Below are 26,163 nucleotides of genomic sequence, written 5' to 3'. Positions count from 1 at the left end.
TCCACTAGAATGGAGCCCATGGGATCCATGGCAAGGCAGTAGGTTGGATTTAAAGCTGGTTTGGTAATCAGAGATGGAGGGAGTGTTGTCCTTGTCATGAGAAGCCTCTGCTGTATCACAGGGATCCATGCTGCAATCTTCAATATTTATTACATACATTATGATTTAATGAAGATAGACACAAAATGCTGGAATAACTCAGCGGAACAGGCAGCATCTCTGGATAGAAATAATGGGTGACGTTTTGGGTTGGGATCCTTCTTCAGATCTGAAGAAGGGACTCGACCTGAAAGGTCACTCATTCCTTCTATCCAGAGATGCTGCCAATCCCGCTGAGTTATTCCAACATTTTGTGTCTATCTTCGGTTTAAACCAGTATCTGCAGTTCCTGCCTACAACATGATTTAATGAACACTGGTGATATGGTTGAAAACTTTGCAGGTGAAATGAAAATGATGTTGTCGGTGGTGAGGAAAATAGTCATAGGGTACAAAATGAAGTTGATTAGTCGGTAAAACGGGCAGAGTAATGGCAGATGAAGCCTGATAATTACAAGGCAATGCTCTTTAGGAGGATTAATAAAGGGAGGCCACTAGGATGTACTGGGAAACAGATGGACCCAGTGTGTAGGAAGCAACTGCAGATGCTGGCTTGTACCAAAGGTAGAAACAAAATGCTGGAGTAAATTCAGCGGGTCAGGCAGCATCTCTAGCGAAAAGGAATAGGTGACCTTTCGGGTCGGAACTCTTATTCAGACCGGGTCAGTCATGAGTCTGAAGATGGACCCAGTGTACAAGTCCTGAAGATGGCAGCAAAGATGGTCAGATAAGGTGACGCAAAAGACATACTGACACCTTGCCTTCCTTCACCAGGGAATAGGATGTAGGAGCAGAGAGGAGCATAGTACAAGTTTCTAAACATTGGCTAGACATAGCTGGAGTACAGTGCTGATCACCACTCTATAGGAAGGATGCGATTGCACTTGGCAAGGTGTAGAGGTGGTTCACTGAAATGTTGAGATTCATATTCAGATTCAGGCTTAGATCAGATTATTGTCATATGCACCAGTGTGCAATGAAAGTCCTTGATCATATGACTGATGGCTGGGAGGAAACATAGAAACATAGAAAATAGGTGCAGGAGTAGGCCATTCGGCCCTTCGAGCCTGCACCGCCATTCAATATGATCATGGCTGATCATCCAACTCAGTATCCTGTACCTGCCTTCTCTAAGAATTTTACTTTTACTTGCTGCAAGTAAGAATTTTATTGTTCGGTTTTTCAGTACCTATGACAACTAATCACTCTTGCCTCTCTCTTGAATCCTGGTAGACTGAGGGTCTGTTCCTGTGTCAACTGATTTGTCATCAATTTATGACTCTCATTCAAAAATCAAACCCTGCAAATGTTGGAAAGCTGAAATAAAAACAGATAGTGCTGGAAACTGTGGAACACCCATCAAAGTGCCGAATGGCCTCCTCCTGCACCTATTTTCTATGTTTCTATGTTTCCAAAGTGAAATGCTAACATTATTTCTCTCACAGACACTGTCTGATCTGCTGAGTATTTCCACCATTTTCTCATTTTCTTGCTGCTTGAGACATTTAGACAGGTACATGCGATATGGGCCAATCGTAGGCAGGTGGGATGGGACATGTTGGCCAGTGTGGGCAAGTTGGGCCAAAAGGCCTGTTCCCATCCTGTGTGATTCTATGACTCGATGAGACCATATGCTAATTAGGGACAGTCAGCATGGCTTTGTCCAAGGGGCAGGTCATGTCTTACCAACTTGACTGAACGTTTTGAGGAGTTGATCGATGAGTGTAGAGTAGTGGATATTGTCTACATGGATGTTAATAAAGCATTTGAAAATGTTCCTCACGGTGGGCTGATCCAGAAAATTAAGATATAAGATGATGTGCAGGGCAATTATTTTTGTGTAATAGGGGGTGGGTGCTTGGAACGTGCTGCCAGGAGTGTTGAGGCAGATAAGATAGTGGCATGGAAGAGGCACAGAGATATGTAGGGTATGGAGGGATAAGGATCACATGCAGGCAGAGGAGATTATTTTAACCTGGCATCATGTTCAGCATTGTGGGCTGAAGGGCCTGTTTCTGTATTGTGCTGTTCTATGTTTCCTCTCTGGTTCTCATCAGTTAGCTAGTGCTCTATCGATGCTAAAATATTACCTCAATGCCATGAGCTCTTAACCTGCACCTTACCCTTTCATGTGTAGGCAGGGACTGCAGATGCTGGTTTACACCAAGATAGACACAAAATGCTGGAGTAACCCAGCGGGACAGACAGCATCTCTGGATAGAAGGAAAGGGTGAAGTTTCGGGTCGACACCTTTCTTCAGACTGGAGTCAGGGGAGAAGGAGACTGGAGATATGGAAGGGTAAGGTGTGAAAACAATAGAACAAAGCAGACGATGATCAAGTAAAAGTAGAATGGTTCATTGTTAGGTGAGGGAAGGTGACATGGAGGCATACATGTTGTATCTTCCTGAAAACCATTTTGGATAACTAAATAAACGAATTCTACATTTATTTCTCCATTAATTACAATACATACATTACATTACAATACTACATTAAACTCCGACTACATTTTATCTCTACCACCCACTCCCCTGACAGCAGTCTGAAGAAGGGTCTCGACCCGAAACGTCACCCATTTCTTCTCTCCAGAGATGCTGCCTGTCCCGCTGAGTTTTGTGTCCATCTTTAATTGTATTAGTTCATCCATATCTAGCCTGTGTATTACATGTCTTCAAATAACTCCAATATGTTTATTATACGATGCCACTTATAAAATTGCATTACACTGTCTGATTGTAATATGATTTTCTAAACATCCAGTTACTACTCCCTTATTAATGGATTCCAGCATTGTCGACTTCAAATGAAAATAAGTTTGTTTTTTGTGTGCAGCATGTGGACGAAAAACATGCAGATGAGTTTAATTTCTTGGCATGTGTTAAGCATGCTACTAAAGATGAAATTATAATACCATCATTCTGCACACTAGATTCACATCTGAAAGAGATTCTGAATATGTAACTTCTGCCCATTTGCACCTTCTGCCCATATTTGTTTAGAACGTTTTTTTTTCTATTGAACAAATCTATCTGTCGGAAATGAAAGCATTCAGAATAATGGTATGTAATAATAAATAGAACAGAAATGATCGCATGCAATAATAATGAAAAGAACAGAAATTTGGTGGAAATTACTCCAAGGGACTATAATAAGTGCTGTGTTATTTTTTTTCAAAATGAAGGAACGCTTCCCTCCATTGAAAACTGGACATATGTTGATTAATGTGTTTGCAAAATATTTTGTAATACTGCATATTACATGCTCTTTACATGTTCTCTGATGCTGTAACCCTGTGTTTAACTGCTGCTTTACTATTAAAATAATATTGACCCATGTGAAGTCACCTTCACTGGTAGCATCCAGTTCTCTTTTAGGGTGTGTGCATTACCAGTAGATTTGGATTCTGACAAATGTTTTGCATTAAGACACGGCACAATATTACAGTGCCAAGAAACCAATTATTATTTTTTTCTCATTCATACTTCAGTGCAAAGGAATTCAGTTTTGCAAATAGCATGCAAACTGCAGTATTGGAAAATATTCTGCAAACACACATTAATCAGCACGTCCAGATTTTTTTTTCAGTGGGGGGAAGCTTTCCTACTTATATTAAATCAAAATAGAGAAGCAGGCATGACCAAACTTCTCCCATTTTAATGTCCATCCGATTACGTGGCCCATTTGTCAATTCTTGGACACATTTCTCATACCTTTTCAGATTTTATGTTTTCTTCTGGACCAACTGGTTTCACATTTTCCACAAAGAATTCATGGGTATCGCATAAATCACCATTCTCCTTGCAAAGGTTTTTCCTTTGAAGTGTGGAATGCAACATGCCCAGGTATTAATCTGACATTGGAGCAGGTGATATTATTGCCATTGATACTGATAAAAGATCCAAATTGCATGGTGAGCTAGCTCAGGAATCTTTATTCATTGGTCAATTATGTTGTTAGAAGTGAAGTTTTTGCTTGTGGGAACAATGCTATGATTATGTGTGAGAGGAACTGCAGATGCTGGTTTAAACCTAAGATAGACACAAAAAGCTAAGGCAGCTTAAAATGAACTCCGCAAAGACTGTCCACAATCATTAAGGTGAGTGGGGAGTGATGGAATACTTTCCACTTACCTGGATGAGAGCAGTGCCAACAGTATGCAAGGAGAATAAAACAGTATAAATCACTTTGCATAACTGGCATCGTATCCGCTGCCATCCATTCATTCTATCACCACACACAATAGTTGCAGTGTGTCCCATATAGAAAATCCATTTCAATTATTTGCCCAGACTACACCTACTGCACCTCCCAGGCCTGCAACCTCTACTACCAGGAAAAGCATGCCATTGTAACACCATCACTACCATAACCCCTCTTCCAGTCACCAACATCCTTATATAGAAACATATTAGTATACTTTATTGTGACTGTCAAAATCCTGGAATTTCTTCAGTAGCACAGTGAGACTGCATTCAAAATAATTGTGGAATGGTTCAACAGCCTCACCACTGACACCATGTTATACCATATCTCATGAAAACACACACAAAGAGACAAACTGCAAACGTTCCCAATTTGAAACATTATCAGCCCTTTTCCCTCCACAGATGCTGTCTAACTAGCTGAGTTACTCCAGCATTTCGTGTTTTTCTCTGGAAGGGACAAAATTAGACAACACCGGATAATTAAGTGATATTTGCTAGATAACCATATAACCATATAACAATTACAGCACGGAAACAGGCCATCTCGGCCCTACAAGTCCGTGCCGAACAAATTTTTTTTCCCCTTAGTCCCACCTGCCTGCACTCATACCATAACCCTCCATTCCCTTCTCATCCATATGCCTATCCAATTTATTTTTAAATTATACCAATGAACCTGCCTCCACCACTTCCACTGGAAGCTCATTCCACACCGCTCCCACTCTCTGAGTAAAGAAGTTCCCCCTCATATTACCCCTAAACTTCTGTCCCTTAATTCTGAAGTCATGTCCTCTTGTTTGAATCTTCCCTATTCTCAAAGGGAAAAGCTTGTCCACATCAACTCTGTCTATCCCTCTCATCATTTTAAAGACCTCTATCAAGTCCCCCCTTAACCTTCTGCGCTCCAGAGAATAAAGAATAAAGACCTAACTTATTCAAAACTAACTAGTTTAAGATATCCTATTAGGGAGGAAACTTGCCATGTTAAACTACAGTGCTTTATATCATAGATCATCGTCATTGCAACTTTACATGAGTAGTATTAGCAAGCTGCTAAATTTCAAGATACATCACAATCTAATGTAAGGTCAAAATTGATCAGATTCAAATCAACTTATTTGTCATCAAATTATTTGACTGAGGATGGTTCTCAATGTATTGGTCTCACTAACAAGAGGGGATAGGTTTAAGATAAGAGGAAAGAGTTTTAAAGGAGATCTGAGCTGAATGTTTTTTTAATATGGAAATTCATTGATATCTGGAAAGTGCTGCCAGAGGAATTTGTGGAATCCAGTACAATCGCTATGTTTAAGAAGCATTTAGAGATATTTGAATAGGCTAGTCATAGAAGGAGATGACCCTAATGCAGCCAAATAGGAATCGTGTAGATGGGCAAAAAAGGCCAGCATGGATGTGGTGGGCCAAAAGGCCTGTTTCTGTGCTGCACAATTCTATGACAAGACTTGAGCAGGTAGGTAACAAAAGAGAGATTGTGGCCGGTACAGGTAAACTTTGCAGAGGAGGGAATAATGACCATAGTCCTGACGTTGACTGGGGGAAGTAAAACATTGATCAGAGAAGGTGTAGTGGCAGATCTTTCATATCTTTCGAGAAACAAATTCTCTAGCCGCTATTTGGATAAGAATGGATGGATAAGGGGAATATCTTCGATACGCATGCAAGCTTCCTCAGAGACCTTCAGAGCTTCTTCACTCATAAAGCTTCAACACACAGTCTTTTGTTGAATAAATGCTTTATTGTTGATGGTAAGCAGTAAGATACATCCAGGTTTCTTCCAACTCGTTACTGCAATCTTCCTTGAATTCCAACTTGCAACTTTAAACATTACAAAACTCCTTGTGTCTCCGTAACAAGCGTCGAAGGGTTGACCTTCTCCATCGTCTCTCCAAACTAATCTAAAAACTAAACTTCTGCTCAAGCATCTAAGCTCCAAACACGCCCAAAAACACGTCATAAATTCCACCCACAATATAACAGCAGTCTAAAATTTAAATGCACATGCAATCATCAGTGACATGTAAAACAGGCCAAATGGCCACTGCAGAAGGTATCAGTAGATCTATTCAATGGAATCAGAAACTATTACAGAGATGAAGAAAAATCTCGAAAATAGAATGAAAATTTTGATATAGGTGAGCCAAATGCAATGGAAAAAAGAGTGACGTATTAAGATAGGACTAGGAATTCCTTGAAGAATGGTTGAAATCAAGTTAAGTGTATTTTCGTTGTAGCATCTTTCCTGCCTTTGAGCAAGCCAAAATGCACCAATGCCATTGATGAACATTTGAAACATATTCACCGTTGCAAGATAGGAAGCATAACAGCCAAATTTATACACCAGGAACTTTCAATTGTGTGACCAGGCAATATATAACAGGAATGTTACGCACCATTCAGATGTCCGGTATTACCCAATCACTCCATGGCCGAATGAAAGAAACACTTACAATAATTCAGCAGTCTTTCATCACAGTGGAGAAAGCAAATAGGGGTCTAACAAAAATGTAAATGAGGGAAGAAATTCGCAACTTGTATCTGTTAAATATTGCAAAACTGTCTATTTCAGCGTAATGTAATCTTCCTTGATTGACTGCCCATTTCAGTTCATAAATAAGGAGGCAAAGACATCAGGGGAGAATATCTGTCTGGATAAGTACAGTCAATATATTCTTATAAATGTTACCGCAGTAAAAACAGAGGAGTCATTCCTGCCAGTGGCTTCGTTCCAAAGGGAAAAGAATGAATTCATTGGGTCTGACAAATAGCATATCACTGACTTATCTGATTTAAGACTAAATATGGATATGGATATCCGTTGGTTGCTTAGAAATATTCTGCGGCTGAAATTCCAACCAGGTTTCGGAATAACGCTGGTATCTTTGCGACTACAATGCTATGGGCAAAAAAACACACCAACGTTTCTACTTCCTCGGGAGACTGAGGAAATTCGGCATGACTCCAACGATGCTTACCAACCTCTACGGATGCACCATAGTAAGCAAACAATTGGTTTACATCACAGCTTTTTTGGAACAGCTCTGCCCAATTACGCAAGAAATTCCAGAGCGTTGTGGAGTTCCAGAAGTCCAGAAGAAATTCCAGAGGTTGAATAGGTTCCCATTCGTCCTCCAGATTAGCGCCACTTTAATGTGAACCTTACCAGTACTGAGGTTCAGTGTTGCACCTATTCTTATATCAGTCTTCACTGAATTTAGATCCATTGTGGGCACACTGTTTATGTTCAGGACTTGCATGACATCATCAAACAGACAGAAGACATCCTGCATGCAGTCAAATTTGAGAAGGATGCTCCAGAGTCCCTCTTGATTGTCATAGTTAAAGACTTTAGTAAAGTTGAAAATGATTAAGTATAATTGTTGATACTGTTGCCTGCATTTCTCTTGGAGTTCTCAGTGACAAGCAGGTCCATTGCACCTCTGGACGGGCGGAATCAACACTGAGATTCAATGAGCAGATAATTTGCCATGAGGAGAAAATGGTTGAGGAGGATCGAGATCATGATTATCACTCTGGCAGAAAACATGGACACCTCTTTGCAGTTATATTAATTAGATTCTTCTTCATTTCCTGAAGATGGCCATGATTACTGCATCTGAGAGGTTCCCAGGCAGATCCACTTTTACCAACATGGGAATTGAGCCTGTGAATGTGTATTTGAAGTTCCTTATCATTACATTTTATTTATGCCTACAATATACTGTTGTGCTGAAGCAAAGCAAGAAATTCATTGTCCTATCTGGGACACATGACAATAAACTCTCTTGAACTTGAACTTGAACTCAACTACCTGTTACTGAACCTTGTTGCTTTTAGATGGTCCATGGCCTTTTCAACTTCTTGTCAGCCCTGGGTGATGGCAAGGTTGAGGTTGCTAATTTGCTGTGGGATGAAGTCAAGGGCATTCGCATTAAAGACTGAGTTGCAGTTGAAGAGATGTTTGGTCAACCTTCCTGCAGTTATTAAATGATTTTCCTGTTTTTCTGTTCACTTCCCTTCTTGTTTAGTTTTATTCAGAGATAGAGCGCGGAAACAGGCCCTTTGGCCCACCAAGTCCGCACCGATCAGCGATCCCTGCACACTAGTACGATCCTATACATACAAGGGACATTTTACAATTTTATCAAGCCAATTAACCGACAAGCCTGCACATCTTTGGAGTGTGGGAGGAAATCGAAGATCTTGGAGAAAACTCACTCAGGTCACAGGGAGAACATACAAACTCCACACAGACAGCCCCCAAAGTCAGGATCGAACCTGGGTGTAATGTTTGATGCAGCGCCACCTGCTGCACGGGAGGAGCAACGGGTCCTCCCACCCCACAAGGTCCACCAAACATCACACTAAGGACAAGAAGGACAATGCCGACGGCATGATGACCAATTAAGAAGCCGTGTTCCTCCAGCGAAGACTGCACAGAACCTGACCAGAACCAAGCAGTCGGACACCCCAGCGTCGAATCGTGCGGATACTGGAGTGCCTGGCTTTGACAAAGTTCCGCCGGACAAACTCCCCACCGATCTGCCTGTGGTCCTTCATCGATCGACAGGTTGCAATCATGGAATTCCCCCAAGGCAACTCATTCAGGAATAGAGACGTTCAAACTGGAGCGGGGGAGTGTGATGTTTGGTGGACTGTGTGGGGGGGGGAGGACCCATTGCTCCTCCCGTGCAGCAGGTGGCGCTACACAGGACAAAGGGAGATGTATTGTACATGTTTCTTTCCTGTCTGCAGCCATTTTGAGTAGTCTTGCTGCCAGCATTGGGTAAAGCATTAAAGACTTCTGTTGTAAATTGAAGACTCTCAACTTGTGTGCAGACCTAGAAAAAGAACACAAAACTGGGTCTCTAGCGCTGTAAGGCAACAACTCTACTGCCACGCCACCGTGCTGCCCATCTTGGTTGCCAGAGGTTGCAGCCTTTGGTGTGGGGCTGAAAAAGTGGCCCTGGCAGCACTGAGGAATCAAAGAGAACTGTTGCTCTGAGACTAATATTACAACCATGCTGTGCCAGAGGTTAAGCATCACATAAGGTGTTCAGATTTATGCAGCACTGTGTAGTTTTCATTCCAGATGGGAAATCTGCCATGCTGTCATGATCTGGCCTACATGACTTTGGGCTCAGCCATGTGTTTAATGAAAACGAATTGCAGTATTCCTATTAACACCTGCATCCAGTGAATGAATAATAAAAAATAAATAAACTGGGTGGAAAAATGTGGAATTGAATGTATTAATCAATCCCAGGTTTGCCATGCATTGGATTTTAATTCTTCACAATAATACAGAGGAATTTTTGCAGGTTGACAATGAAATTCATTATTTCAATTCTGCCTGTGATTATCAAACCAAATGTAAGCTATAATGCCTCTATCTTGCCATAAAAGGAGTACAGAGAAGGTTTACCAGACTGATTCCTGGGATGTCAGGACTTTCATATGAAGAAAGACTGGATAGACTCGGTTTGTACTCGCTAGAATTTAGAAGATTGAGGGGGAATCTTATAGAAACTTACAAAATTCTTAAGGGGTTGGACAGGCTAGATGCAGGAAGATTGTTCCCGATGTTGGGGAAGTCCAGAACAAGGGGTCACAGTTTAAGGATAAGGGGGAAATCTTTTAGGACCGAGATGAGGAAAACATTTTTCACACAGAGAGTGGTGAATCTCTGGAATGCTCTGCCACAGAAGGTAGTTGAGGCCAGTTCATTGGCTATATTTAAGAGGGAGTTAGATGTTGCCCTTGTGGCTAAAGGGATCAGGGGGTATGGAGAGAAGGCAGGCACAAGATACTGAGTTGGATGATCAGCCATGATCATATTGAATGGCGGTGCAGGCTCGAAGGGCGAATGGCCTACTCCTGCACCTATTTCCTATGTTTCTATGTTTCTATCGTTTATTAATGAACTTTTGATTCAACTGTCCCTGATTCTAGGAAAATGAATGAACAAAAACTGTCGTAACTTCTTGATTTATGGTAAAAGTGTCAAAGTTAATGCAATATGTTTAAAGTTTGATGTGCTACCAACAAAGGTGGATGTCGAACTATGGGAATAAGAATTTGTAGTTTCAAAAACACAGCAGAATCCCACAAGAATAGCCTAAGAGCTCAGGCCTACCAGAAGATAATTACAAACTGATACATTCTGTCTCCATCCTGTCTACTGTCCACGTGTACTTAGTGCCACAGGCTGCTTACAGCTACCACCCAATGGTTAATGTCATTCAAATAGCCGCATGGTAATATATATTGCAATGGATCTTTGAACTAACAGATGTGATTGCAATGGAATAATTTGGGTTATATCTGAATATAATGCCTGAGGTTTTGTTCATGTTTTTTCTTACAAAAAAACAGAGGATGTGATTTTAACCAAATGAATGTAACCTGCTGAAGGAATGTTGGGCTTGCTCTGATTGCCACACTTGGGAATTATTGGAGTTCATTGCTCTGAAACTATCGGCAGGTGGAAGAAAATATTCTTCCCAATATCCTGTGGCATTTCTTATGTTTATGGTAATGCTTGGATAAAGGAATTTGCAAAATAAAAGGAATCATTAAGTTGCATGTAAATTGAAAATTGACCCGGCGTGTATTCATATTCAAGAGGGAGTTAGATTTAGCTCTTCGGGGTAAGGGAATCAAGGGATATGGGGATAAAGCCGTAACGAGTAACTGATTTTGGATGATCAGCCATGATCATATTGAATGGCAGTCCCGGCTCGAAGGGCCAAATGGCCTACTCCTGCACCTATTTTCTATGTTTCTATATTAACATCTTGACAGTAGGAGGAATTTTACAGAAAAGATTGTATTTGATCTTTAGCACCATGTTTGTGTAGGAATGTATTCTTAAATTCATTACAAATTACAGGCGTTACTGGGAAGGTCAAGAGTTATTGCCCTTAATTTCCCTTCAGAAAGTGTGGGTGACCCACCTTTACAATGGTATTTCCAGGGATGGTACAATTGCAGTCATGTCATAGTGAATGGCATATTAGGGAAATGGATACCACTATTTGATTTGCTCTGGATGGTGTCTAGACCTGAGTGTTGATGCTTCCTTAAGTCAGTTATGTAGAGAGTACTCTTGTCATGTTTGGGCTGCTACACCAAGCTCTAGTGATCCTGGGGTGTGATTCCACTCTCTGTGTGGAGTTTGCATGTTCTTCCTCTAACCCCCTAGATCTTCCCACAACATTTGCTGATGAGTTTATTGACTGCTGCAAATTGTACCTATATTACAAGGATAGAGGGAGAATCAGGGGGATTGAGATGGGGGAGTGATAGTAGATCTTTGAACTAACAGAACGAAAGTTGGGGCTACTCTGATTGCTCCATCTGAAAAATTTGGAGTAACTAATGACAGATAACATAAAATATTCTTCCCAATATCCTGTATGTTTTCCTTGGATTAAGGCATTTATAAAATAAACCATTTTGAGGGAGAATAAGTTACAGGGAAATAATGGGAGTGGTAGTGATAAAAATGTCATGAGAGCCGGCAAGAAGTCAATGGACTGAATGGCCTCCTATTATGTTGTGACAAAGTATGAAGAATAGTACGAGTAATGTGTTCCTGATGTGCCTTGCAGATCTGTAAATACTCTGGGACTTGTGTTTTACTCGCCTCCCCACTTTTGTTTCTACTAATTTTTGGTGCAGAATCAATCTATATCAAATAGCTACATCATAAATCTTGTGAACCTACTGAAATAAATTTCCACTGATTCACGTGCACAGAGAACAGTCCTGGCATCAATCTATGAAGGGGCCCTGCCTTCATATCTTAATGACCACCGTAACAGAAAAAACATTTGTAATATTGGTCACTACCAATTAAAACAATTATAACCAAATCCTTTTGTTCTTGGTGCAGCATTATTTAGAGTGTGTAAATGTAAAAACAGAGAAACTAGGAGCAAGAGGCACACATTGGAATATTTTAACCTCCTTTGCCATTTTATATGGCTTTGGATGATCTCCTGCAGATAAGAGCAAACAGCTGGAGGAACTCAACAGGTCAGGCAGCATCTGAGGAGGGAAATAGACAAAATGTTTTGAGTCAATACCCTTCCTCAGACTGATGGGGTAGATGGGAGATAGCTGGCAGAAAGAGTGGAGGGGAAGGGGTGGGGCAAGAGGTGGGTGATATTAGGATCCAGGTGAGGTAGGGATGATAGCACCTATGTCAGCCTGATCGTCTATAGCTTGATACCTGATATAGTATAATCAGGTGGTATGTACCATGGTATATCAGCCTGATACCTAATATGGCATAAGATCATCTATCTTATACCATATTGCCGTGCACTCATATACTTTGATCCACTGATCGCAAATTCAACCTGCCTATATGGTCTGTGACATTATTCACTTTATTTATTGTATAAGCTACCTCTGTCAATAGTTTGAACTGCTGGCTATTTTTCCAGAATTTTGGCAAAAGAAATACACAATCATCTCCATTGCAAATTTTGTCCGTCGTATTCATTGGTTCTCAGAAATGTAGGTGTAAGGATGTTGCGTGTGGGTACGTCCTCTGGGACAGAGTTAATTTCTCATTCTTTAACCTCACTGGTCAAAGAGCTCTTGCTTTCAAGCTTTCCATTGCTGTTGGACACAAAATGCGGGAGTAACTCAGCGGGACAGGCAGCATCTCTGGATAGAAGGAACGGGTGACGTTTCGGGTCGAGACCCTTCTGCAGAGACTGAGGAGTTCCTTCCAACACACACCTCTTGTTATTGGACATGTTGGCAGCTGGCAGGACTGATTGCAAAGCATATTTCTTTATCCAGTCATCACTGTTGCAAAAGACGCATCCTGGGTGAAAAGCCAAACCGCAAGCATTGGGAAATTCCCAGTTCATTTTCTGGCCAGGGCTGACCTCAGTTATGCCAAATTTGTCCTTTACCCCATGAACTGGTGGATGAGGATATAACACAAACAATGCTTTCTGATTCTTCCTTCCTCTCACGCAGCCCAATCTGCATCACCCGCATTCACTCCGAAAACCACGGCTATTCTTATTTAAAGCTCTTGCTATTTCTCCTCACATTTTTGAAACCTCTTCAAAATCAACAACTTAGAAGTGTGGCCATGGGAAGAAAACACAACTCAGCACATTTGAATAGCCTGTGTGGTGATTAATGACCATTGGATGGGGCACAAGAATGCATACAATGACACGGAACCATCCCTAAGCAAGGTCTTGTTTACAGCAGTGGAAAAGGTGGGGAACTGGCAGAACCAAAACAGTTTAGGTTTAGGTTTATTAATGTCATGTGTGCCGAGATACAATGGAAAGCTTTGTTTTGCATATTATCCAAACAGATCATATACACTATACACAAACACAATCAAGTCAAATTCATGTATAATAAATAGAGCAAAGGGGAAGTTATAGTGTGCACAATATAGTTCTCGGCATTCTCGTCCATCAGTTCCATAGGGATTTTGTTTTATGTATTAGGTCTTCTTCTTCTCTCGTGTCCATCTTGCTACAAATGTTGACCTCACTGTCATCGTCCGCCCTGAACAGGACGCAAGCTTCCGGCGACAATCAGTGGGAGCCATCACTTGTTGCAATAGATGATGGTGGTAGTAGAATTTGCTCAGGATACTTCCAGTTTCCAGCCCCGCGACGTGGACACTTCTGCTATGGGGCCATTATGACAACAAAATCAAACGGCAGATTTAAGTTCATCACATTTTATGTTGCTACAGTACTATTATCACTGTAGCCCGTGGAAGTATTGGAAGCACGCCGCTGCAACCCCCCATCTCCCACCCTCTTCAATGCAGTTTCATTGGGTGGGAATGTATGTGATACTTCAGAAATCTATTGCTCACTGATGGAAAGCAAATTACACACTTCACTTGCCAATACATTGTTAACCTTTTAATGATCTTCCTCTTGAAGATCATATTCAATTCCTGGAGATCTTGAATGGACTATGGTGGACTGTGGCTCAGGATGGACTTCTTCAGGAATTGTCTACTGTTTCTCCAATGTCTATTGTTTGCCTAATTTCATACAGATGACAGGAAATTCCATTAAAGAGAGCATCGTGTCAATGGAATAAGTGATGCACAATGTGCTGACACATCTATATATCCCTTTTCGCATCAGATGAATGGGAGATGATTACCCAGGCAGAATGCCGAGCAGAGTGTAAATCCAACTTTCAATCACTGGTTAACGTATACCTAAATCTATATCTAGGCTAATGATCGAGGGTACATCACAAGCTGAGGTGTTTAAATTCCAATAAGTTAATACATTCTAGAATTAAAAGCTGGTATCAGTACCTATCATGAGCATGAAAAAAAGCAATGACCTTTGGGCAAGGAGATCCGTCATCCTTACTGGTTTGTGACTCCAGACTCATAATGATGTGTTTGACTCGTACCTTCCCATTTGGGGATAGGTATTAAGTGTTGAACTCATCAGTCATGACTTTGTGTGAAACTCATCAGTCTGGAAAAATAAAGGTTTAGATTGATTTGAAGTGAAATGGGTCTTCTTTCCCCAGAGAGGGTTAACCCAATAACTGAAGCCAGCCGTATAGAATAATGTTCAGCACAGATTGGTCCAGATGTTTCATGGATACATGAGAATGCTACATTAGAGTGGAGATAATTTAATCCTCCACGTAGTTTTCACTGATAGACTCACACACAGCCAATGTCAAGACCATCAATTAGACGAACAGAAGTGGAGTCCAGTCGGAAACGAATGTTTCTACTTCACATCAAGTGAGAAATTGGAGGTCCTGGTCAAAAGCTTCTCACCGACCAAATCTATCCTTGACCATATATCAGGGCCATAGAGTCCTGAGTGAGAATTCTTCAGTCTAATTGGTTGCAGCGGCTTGTTTTAATTTTCCAACAGTCTACCTACTCCATCAGCCACCTACTTACACTAATCCTGCAGTAATCCCTCTTTTATTCCCTCCCTTCAGTTTCTACCAGTCATCAACACACTAGGGGCATTTACAGTGGCCAATAAAGCTAGCAACCTGTACGACCTTGGGGCATGGAAGGAAACCAAATCACATGATCACAAGCCCACATGATCACAGAAAAAGAAATGGTGCAAACTCCACATAGACAGCATCTAAGGTCAGCAATGAACCCAGGATGTTGTGGATTTGAAGCAGTGGTCCCATTAGCTGTGCCACTGGATATCCTACAATATGGACAAAAGGAACCCATCAAGAGCGAAATGTGTTCAAATGTTTCTGATTTCTGTAGTCACTCACTAAAGAAATTAACCTTTCCAAATCTGCAGTGAGACCATTGAAAAATAATAGAGGTATAGAGATGAACAGCATAAAAACAAGACTGTTGGCCCACTTCACCCCAAATCCATTGACTATACTGTTTAGGAAGGAACTGCAGATGCTGATTTAAACCAAAGATAGACACAAATTCTGTATTTTTGCGCATGATAATATTGGACAATGGTACATTGCTGTTCAGAAAATCTGTCTGATGCAATCACATTTGCTCCAGCCATTTATAGTGTTAAACTTACCCAGAAGATTATCCGTTAGAATAGTAAACTCAAGCCCAGGGGACGCTCTTTGCTGTAATAACAAGGCATATCTATTTGTCACACTCTTGACTTGTGAGGTAAAGTTTCTTAAAACATCTAAGAAATAAATACTTAGAAATTTAAAAAAAATTATATACTTGCAGTGAAATATATTCTGCATTTTGAGTGTGTCTCCTGTGTAATCTTTGGAAAATTGGTCACGATAATAAAACTTGAATTTTAGATTTAGCATAATAGGAGTCTGGTGTGATTTTAAATCTACAGGGTTACATTTTCTGGCAACCGTGAATAGCAGTAGATCTAATCCCCGTCCCCTTGTGTTATATTACACAATATGATTGTGTTCGATGTTGGCATCACTCCACAGTACAAATTTGAAACATTGGACTTGCTGGGAAAAAAGTTACTAAGGTTCATTCTGTTTTCCTTTCCGAATATTCACATGGTGGAGTCGTTGATTCAATGTTGTCAAAAATACGAGAGTAAAAGAGATACCCAGCTATCTTCTGATGTACTTGCTAGAAGTATGAGTAATCAAGTCATGAGTGTCAACTCATTTCATTGAAGAGAGCAATCAAATTAAATACTCAAACAGCTCACTCACAACAGGGCCAAATGCAACCAGAAATGCTCTAGTGAATTATGTTACTTATTGAGCTGCTCTCTGTGCAAAACTGGAACCAAGGGGTGCCCAGCTAGGTCCCAAATGCCACGTGTGATAAATTGTATTCACTGCACATGTAAATCTAAACTTGGTTTGGTTATTGTTGGCAAGATCCATTTTAATTTAAGTTAATGACCAATCACAAAAAAAAAGAGTTGGCTTGCAGATTTAAAAGTTAAAGGTTCAGTGCTCCACATTTGTGTGCAATAGTTTCCAATGATGTAACTCAGAACAAAATAGTGAATCATCCAAGCTAGGAGGTGCTCAGATTCAAATGTCTCTATGTCCAGGTTATCTCAGTGTAGTTTAGGGAAACACCATGGAAACAGGCCCTTCGTCCCACCGTGTCCACACTCACAATCAATCACCCGCTCACACTAGTTCCATGTTATCTCACTTTCACATCCACTCTGTTCACACTAAGGACAATTTACAGGGGGCAAATGAATCTACAATCCGCACATCTTTAGGTTACATAGATACATAGAAAATAGGTGCAGGAGTAGGCCATTCGGCCCTTCGGGTCAGCACCACCATTCAATGAGATCATGGCTGATCATTCACAATCGGTACCCCGTTCCTGCCTTCACCCCACATCCCTTGATTCCGCTAGCCCTAAGAGCTCTATCTAACTCTCTTTTGAATGCATCCAGTGAGTCGGCCTCCATTGCCTTATGAGGCAGAGAATTCCACAAATTCTGGGTGAAAAAGGTTTTTCCTCGTCTCAGTTCGAAAATTGCCTACCCTTATTCTTAAACTGTGGCCCCTGGTTCTAGACTCCCACAACATCGGATACATGTTTCCTGCATCTAGCGTGTCCAATCCCTTAATAACTTTATATGTTTCTATAAGATTCCCTCTCATCCTTCTAAATTCCAGAGCACACAAGCCCAGTCTTTCCATTCTTTCATCATATGACAGTCCCGCCATCCTGGGAATTAACCTTGTGAACCTACGCTGCACTCCCTCGATAGCAAGAATGTCCTTCCTCAAATTATGAGACCAAAACTGCACACAATACTCCAGGTGTGATCTCACCAGGGCCCTGTACAACTGCAGAAGGATCTCTTTGCTCCTATATTCATATATTCAAGGCCAACATGTCATTAGCTTTCTTCACTGCCTGCTGTGCCTGCATGCGTACTTTCAGTGACTGATGTACAATGGCACCAAGGTCTTGTTGCACTTCCCCTTTTCCTAATCTGACACCGTTCAATAATCTGCCTTCTTGTTCTTGCCACCAAAGTGGATAACTTCACATTTATCCACATTATACTACATCTGCCATGCATCTGCCCACTCATCCAACCTATCCAAGTCACCCTGCATCCTCATAGCATCCTCTTCACAGTTCATACTACCACCCAGCTTTGTGTCATCTGCAAATGTGCTAATGTTACTTTTAATTCCTTCGTCTAAATCATTAATATATATTGTGAATAGCTGCAATCCCAGCACCGAGCCTTGCGGCACCCCACTCGTCACTACCTGCCATTCTGAAAGGGAACCATTAATTCCTATTCTTTGTTTCCTGTCTGCCCAGCAAGTTTCTATCCATGTCAATACCTCTAATTTTGACCACTAATCTCCTGTGTGGGGCCTTATCAAAGGCTTTCTGAAAGTCCAAATAAATGGTTTTCCCTTATCCTTCTCACTTGTTACATCCTCAAAAAATTCCGGAAGATTAGTCAAGCAAGATTTCCCCTTCGTAAATCCATGCTGACTTGGACTGATCATGTTGCTGCTATCCAAATGCACCGCTATTACATCTTTAATAATTGACTCCAGCATCTTCCCCGCCACCGATGTCAGGCTAACTGGTCTATAATTCACTGTTTTCTCTTTCTTAAAAAGCAGATAACATTAGCTACCCTCCAATCCACAGGAACTGATCCGGAATCTATTGACTATTGGAAAGTGATCACCAATGCGTCCACAAATTCTAGAGCCACCTCCTTGACTACCCTGAGATGCAAACCATCAGGCCCTGGGGATTTATCAGCCTTCAGTCCCATCAGTCTACACAGCACGATTTCCTGACTAATGTGAATTTCCTTCAGTTCCTCCATCACCCTAGATCCTATGTCCCCTTGTACATCTGGGGGATTGTTTGTGTCTTCCTTAGTGAAGACAGAACCAAAGTACCTGTTCAACTCGTCTGTCATTTCCTTGTTCCCCATAATAAATTCACCTGTTTCTGTCTTCAAGGGACCCACATTTGTCTCAACTAATATTTTCCTCTTCACATACCTAAAGAAGCTTTTACTATCCTCCTTTATATACCTAGCTAGCTTACCTTCGTACTTGTTTTCTCCTCGTATTGCCTTTTTAGTTACCTTCTGTTGTTCTTTAAACGTTACCCGATCCTCTGGCTTCCCGCTCATCTTTGCTATGTTATGCGTCTTCTCCTTGTGGGAGGAAACCGGAGCTCCCAGAGGAAACCCATGGGGTCACGGGGAGAACATGCAAACTCCGCACAGATTGCATCCAATGTCAGGATTGAACCCGGGTCTGTGGCGCTGTGAGGCAGTGGCTCTGCCAACTGCATAACTGTCGTCATAGAGTGATACGGCTTGGAAACTGGCCCTTCGGCCCAACACGCCCACACTGGCCAACATGTCCCAGCTACAATAGTCCTACCTGTTTACGTTTGGTCCATATCCCTCCAAACCTGTCCTATCTATGTACTTGTCCAACTGGTTCTTAAACACTGGGATAGTCCCAGCCTCAACAGAGGAGGGAAAATTACATCACATTTTCTTTGTTATTTGCAGATCGCTGCCAGGGCAAAGTAAATGTGCATCCATAATGTATCCCACAGATGGTGATTGGAATGAGAATGATCAGGATGGATGACAAATAGATTGGCATGATGTGGGTATTGGAATGCCCTAGTCACATATGCTTGGACTGCTTTGTCTATCATTTGTATACACAATTGGGACATTGACAAAAGATGAATGATGTTGACATCTGCTGATATAGCCACGCTAGGACAAGGAATGTAGGAATGTATGAAAAATTCCAAGGGCCATGAAGATGAGCAGACTGAAGCAGACATGGTGGTGAAGTGATTCATTTTTTTGGGAAAATAACACTGAAAATAAGTGAATACAACTGCAAGATGATTGGCAAAATGCAGGAACAGAAATACATAAACCATGATTATCCATATTAAAATGGCCAATTAAATCAAAAGGGATTTTGTGTTATACAAGGTGACTAACAAACTGATAGAAAAACATAGGGATACATTTCTAGGAATAGATAGAGATAGAAAGACATGACAGATAACAAGAAATGAGTAGAAACAAAGTTACACAGCTGTATAAAATGACAAAGGACAGATATATTGAATGCAAAAAACATTTTTATCAGACAGAGATATTTTAATCCAATCAGTTCTTTTTTCCAGAGATACAATTTTTTCAGCTTACATTTCATATGCAGGCTCACTGAATTGAATGAAAATTTACTGCAAAATTGTACTAAGCCACATCCGACACACAATTGTAGAAACCCCACACCACAAATCTTTGCAATGTTATTTATGTTTTGTACAAAACATGTTAAAATGTGCAGCATTGGATACAAAACATAAATGTAATTACAACACAGAGTCCACATAAAGGATTGATTTCAATCTATGCATTTCTTTAACAAGTGGAGCAAAGAAATTTGAGAAGAAATTTGATAGCGGCCAAAATCATGTCTGGCTTAAGTAGGTTAAACAGAGAGATGATTGACAAAGAATCCACAGACAGCAAGATGAATGAGGAACAGTGCATAGTTATGTGCAGGAATGCACTGCTTGAAAATGTGACAGATGTTGATTCAGTTGTGGCTTACAAAAGGAAATATGAGGAATATTTGAAGGTAACTGCTTCACGGCACTATTTGGAAAGAAGGGAGAATGGAGCGTATTGAATAACTTGACTAAAAGCACATGCGGACTTATATCCGAATAACTTCTTCTATGCCATAATTATTCTAAATTTCTGGGAACATCCCAAAGTGCCTCAGGCTGGACCTTTTCACATGTTGATCAAGAAAGACACCAATCGTTTTCTATTTTATTAGAGGAACAGTTTAGATCATGAAGTCCTGCTTTGCTTCAAATTGGGCCATACGACCTTTAAAATCCCTACAAACAATTAGACAGACTGTTGTAATTTTATCTGGAAATTGGAAGATATGTCTTGCATCATTTGCAATTATCTTTAAAAAGCCTGCAAACAGGAAAACAACTGTAGAAAGATTATATCGTAAGGCTTTTCCAGGCAAATACATAATCTATATATATAAATATATATATAAAAGCCTTACGATAGAATCTTTCTACAGTTGTTTTCCTGTTTGCAGGCTTTTTAAAGATAATTGCAAATGATGCAAGACATATCTTCCAGATAAAATTACAATATATATATATATATATTACTACATACAATACTACAGGCAAATACATAATCTATATCTATATATATATCTATATATATACACATATATATATATCTATATATATATATACATATATATATATATAGATATATATATATATATATTACTACATACAATATTAACATTTTAAATGTTGAACCTAATTATATTATGTTCTTCTTAGGTTCTGACACTTGAAATACTTTGTTATTCCAATATTAAAGTCATTAGTAGGCTAATAATACATTATATTTTGTTTGCCTCAATGTCATAATGATTCCGATGTGTGCATTTTCATTCCACGTGGGTAGCAACGTGGTGCAGCTGGTAGAGCTGCTGCCTCACAGCGGCAGAGACCCAGGTTCAATCCTGACCTTGGGTGCTGTCTATGTGGAATTTGCATGTTCTCCCTGTGACCGTATGGGTGCTCCAATTTCCTCCCACATCCCAAAAACATGCATGGTTGTAGGTTAATTGGCCTCTGTAAATTGCCCCTGGTGTGTCGGGAGTGGATGAGAAAAGTGGGATAACAGAATTAGTCTGAATGGGTGAACGATGATCAGTGTGGAGCCGATGGGTCGAAAGGCCTGTTTCCATGCTGTATCCCTAAACGCTGAACAAAGGTAAATCAAATTGGGATATCTGTACCAATGTTGCTGTGAGAATAGGAGTCAACATAATCAAAAGGCATTGTCTCACATCTGGTGAATTTGAATAGCTGATTTTAGTATATAAATCACTTCAGCAAGTGAGATTTATTGCTGGACAATTAACTGCATTCTGTCACGGTCCATTGCTGTTTGTTTTCCATGGGAATGGGAGCGCACTTTGATATTTTTACGTGACCACGTTAGTAATCTGGCATGACAGTACAAAAGAAAACTTTTCAAAATAACTGCTTTTGGGGGTTAGGAAGCATGGTGAGTTACAACACTGCCCTTTCACCTCTTGGAGCAGTGATCAAGTGTAACCGCAGATGAAAGAATGAAAGCCTCCTTTTTCTACAGGTTTTAAACAAGTGGGGAAATTCATATATATATATTCTCAATGTTCAACCATGCAAAATGTTAAGACTGGTATAGAATAAGTTTTCAACTGTGAATTGCAAAGTTATTGCTGAATACTTAGTTTTAGATCCACCTCTACCCAATGTGAAAGAGGTTCCTAACTCCATAGACTGAAATCCTCAGTTCCTTTCAATAAAATGTACATCAAATTATAGTTAGATAATTAATTTTGAAGTTCATGGAATGTTTTCCTGTATTCTAGTACATTGTATTGGAGAAATTACACATCTTACAATAATGTGTTTCTGAGGTCACTCAGCATAACTTCCATTAAGATGAGATCGTTGACTAAATTCCATTCTCCCATTACCAGAAGTTTCCTCTGGTAAATACTTTAACCTTTAAATATTTAGGCTAGTCCTGATGTCTGTTTTCTTCATAAGTTCATGTTCACAAGAGATAGGAGCAGAAATAGGCCATTCGGCCCATCAAGTCTACTTCATCATTCAATCATGGCTGATCTATCTCTCCCTCCTAACCCTTTTCTCCTGCCTTCTCCCCATAACCAACTGACACGACTGACAACAGCTCCCTGCACCTATCACCATTAGCCCTCCCACTCCATACCACGTCTGCACTGTATCCTTGGTAGTGATTATTAGTTAATAAGTAAATATAAAGTCCTCGCTAGATGGGTAAGAACTAAGAAATCAGAAAAGGAAATTAAAATCAATTGTCATTAATATCTTCCTTTAAACTGTTAACTCAGGAATGAAAAGTGGCTGAGAGGACTCAAAGATTCCAACCTCCGAACCACACAAAGGTTAGAATGCATCAAAGCATCATAGAAAAATGGACGTTTATCATATCAGAATGCCAGAATGGTCTCTGTGATTCAAAGATAAAGATCAATTGAGAGTGTTATGCTTAATACAAAACAGAAAGAGGCTATTCAGCTCATGCTGACTCCCAGCAGAGCAATTTCATCATTCCTCTTCCCCCCTCCCTCCCTATTTCCCCGTACCCACATAACATAACCTCTCTCAATTCCATCAATTTCCCCTTTGACTCTTACAAATTATAGTAACCCGTTAACCTACCAGCATATCTTTGGGATGTGAGAGGAAACTGAATCACTTGGTAGATACCAATGCAGAAAACATGAAAACTCCTCACAGACAGCATCTGAAGTCAGGATCAAACCCAAGTCTTTAGTTTTAGCTTAGAGATACAACGTGTCTGCGTCGACCAGCGATCCCCGTACACCAGCACCATCCGACACGTGAGGGACAATTTACAATTCTTATCGAAGCCAATCAACCTACAAACCTGTGCATCTCTGGTATGTGGGAGGAAACCAGAACTCCCGGAGAAAACCCACGAGGTCATGGGGAGAACATACAAACTGTGCTCAGACAGCACCCGCAGTCAGGATCGAACCCAGGTCTCTTTTTTTTATTTCAAAATTGACTTTATTCAGGTAATAAATATGTATAATACATTAACAGTGCAAATAATTCATCCATTTTCGGAGGCTATACAAAATATTCAATACAGTCTACATACATTGCTCAAATTTCACAAATTTATCCCCCACCCTTGCCACTCATGTGGCCCACTGGCGTGGAATCCCTTCCCTTATTTTGAGGGGCGTCTCTGGAGCTGTAAGGCAACAACTCTACCGCTGTGCCACCGTGCCACCCCTCGAGTCCTTCAGTTGTTGGGCAGCAGCACTCACTGTTGTGCTCCACTGTGCCACACATTGTGAATTGTAACCCCCTATTCAAGTTCATCATTTCAATTTTGCACACCAACTCACTGGGCCAAAGGGCCTGTGTTTGTGTGCTGTGGTCTCTATTGCACCATGACTTGAACATTCACTGGTGTGAGGTAAATAGAATGAATTAACCACAGCAAGGGGAACTGAGAGGCAATTCTAAATCTCCTGTGAAAATAATGTTATTTTGTAGGATTTTCTCCTGGTTCAGTCTCAATACAATTAGGGAAATTGTACAGGGAAATGGGAGCTGTGTGAGGGAGAATGCTCGGGTTTTCAGTTGCTAGGGCCAAATGCGTATGAGAGCATTGGTTGGCAGTAGTAGTCACATTCATATACATGGGTTTGAATGTGGGGGGTTGAGAATAATCAGCGGCCAAATGTCTAGCATGCTGTTAACACAAGCAACCAATAACATATTTTTCCCCTTACAAGTCAACAGGGAATATTTTAGTGTTGACCCTGAAAGGTCAAACTAGAAAAACACCTAAGTAGCATTCTTTAAATCCAGCAGCCTTCCAACAATCGATTCTAACATTTACAGTATTTTACACATGTAGAGTATTTTGCATGTATTCATTCTCAGGACAGCAATGTTGTTGGCCGGGTTATTATTTATTGTCCATCCCTTGCTGCACTCTGAATTAGTTGCCCCTCTGGTCATTTCAAAATACATCCACAACACTGGGTGAGCTGAACGTAGAACAAATAACGTACAGGTGGCAAATTTCCTTCCCTGAATGACGTTGAACTGAATGATTTTAATGGTAATTCAGTGGTTTTAATACAGGCTTCTTTTTCCATACTCTTTTCACTAGTTGAATTTAAAAGCCTTGTTGGCACATTTGCTAATTAAGCATGCAGCTGGATTGTAAACAATTGATAATAATCTATTTGGATACTAATCCATTAATTTAACCCCTTTGTCACTGGATCCCTGACAATGCCACTTTTCAGTAACGATTTAATTTTGCTTATATTTCCTTCTGAAACCATATTTTGTTATTTTACATCTCATTTCACCAGCTTTCGCCTTACACCAGTAAGAGTATTGGAAGCTAATCTGGAGACTGAAGAAACTGCAGATGCTATAATCTTGAGCATAACATAAAGCACTGGGGGAATGGGTGGCAACAGTGGTGAAGTGGTAGAGTTTCTATCTCACAGCACTAGACATCCTGACCACCAGTGTTGACTGTATGGACTTTGTATGTTCTCCCTGTAACCACGTGAGTTATCTCTGGGTGCTCCAGTTCCCTCTCACATTACAAAGAAATGCAGGTTTATAGGTCAATTGGCTTCTGTAAATTGTCCCTAGTGTATAGGATGCAACATTCAGATAGCATGGAACTAGTGTATGGGTGACTAGTATTGGCATGGACTCAGTGGGCTGAAGGGCCTGTTTCCACACTGTATCTCTAATTAACTAAACAGCAGAGTTTGAAGAAGGGTCCCGACCTAAAACGTTGCCTGTCCATTCTTCCACAACCGCTGTTTCACTTGTTGAGTTCCTCCAGCACTTGGTGTTTGATTTAATCTATCCAACCTCTTTACTATTCACAGACCTTCCCTTTCACTTTCCTCTTTCTAACCTCCCCATACCCTTTCCTTTCCATTTCCTCTTCATTTTAAAGCAGATTAAGCTTAATATTTTACAATTCTGATGAAAAGTTACTGACCCAAAGCATTAACTGTTTCTGTCTATTTAGATGCACTGAGATACGATTTTCCTTTGTGTCCAAAACAACTTTTCTCTATGTGCCAGGAGAGACCAACTGCACTACATTGAGTTGAAATTAATTTGCAAGAGAATAATTAAGATCAGTCGTTAAAATAGGTTGCTTTCCTGATTAATGACAATTTTCCTAGTGTAACATGAACTTAGAGCTCCATTTTAAGACCATACATTGACAAAGAATAGGACATTGTATTAGAATAGGTGATGCTGAACATGGAAGAATACAGAAGAAAGACACAAAAAGCTGGAGTAACTCAATGGGCCTGACAGCATCTCTGGAGAAAAGGAATAGGTTTCAGGTCTGAAGACGGGTCTCAACCCGAAACATCACCTATTCCTTTAGTTCAGAGATGCTGTCTGACCCGCTGAGTTTTGTATCTATCTTCGGTTTAAATCAGCAACTGCAGTTCCTTCCTATGCATAGAAGAGTACTGCACAGGAACAGGCCCTTGGGACCTTAATGACTGTGTCAAACATGATGTTGAGACCAACTCTTATCTGCCTGCACATAATCCACATTTCTCCATTCCCTGTACATTCATGCACCTTTCCAAAAGTCTCTTAAATGCCACTATCATATCTGGCCTCACCACTATCCCTGGCACTACATTCCAGGCACTCACCACCCTTTGTGTAAA

The sequence above is a fragment of the Leucoraja erinacea genome, chromosome 7 (assembly GCF_028641065.1).
Source record: "Leucoraja erinacea ecotype New England chromosome 7, Leri_hhj_1, whole genome shotgun sequence".
NCBI classification, from domain to species: domain Eukaryota; kingdom Metazoa; phylum Chordata; class Chondrichthyes; order Rajiformes; family Rajidae; genus Leucoraja; species Leucoraja erinaceus.
Note: the sequence above shows the minus strand (reverse complement) of the source record.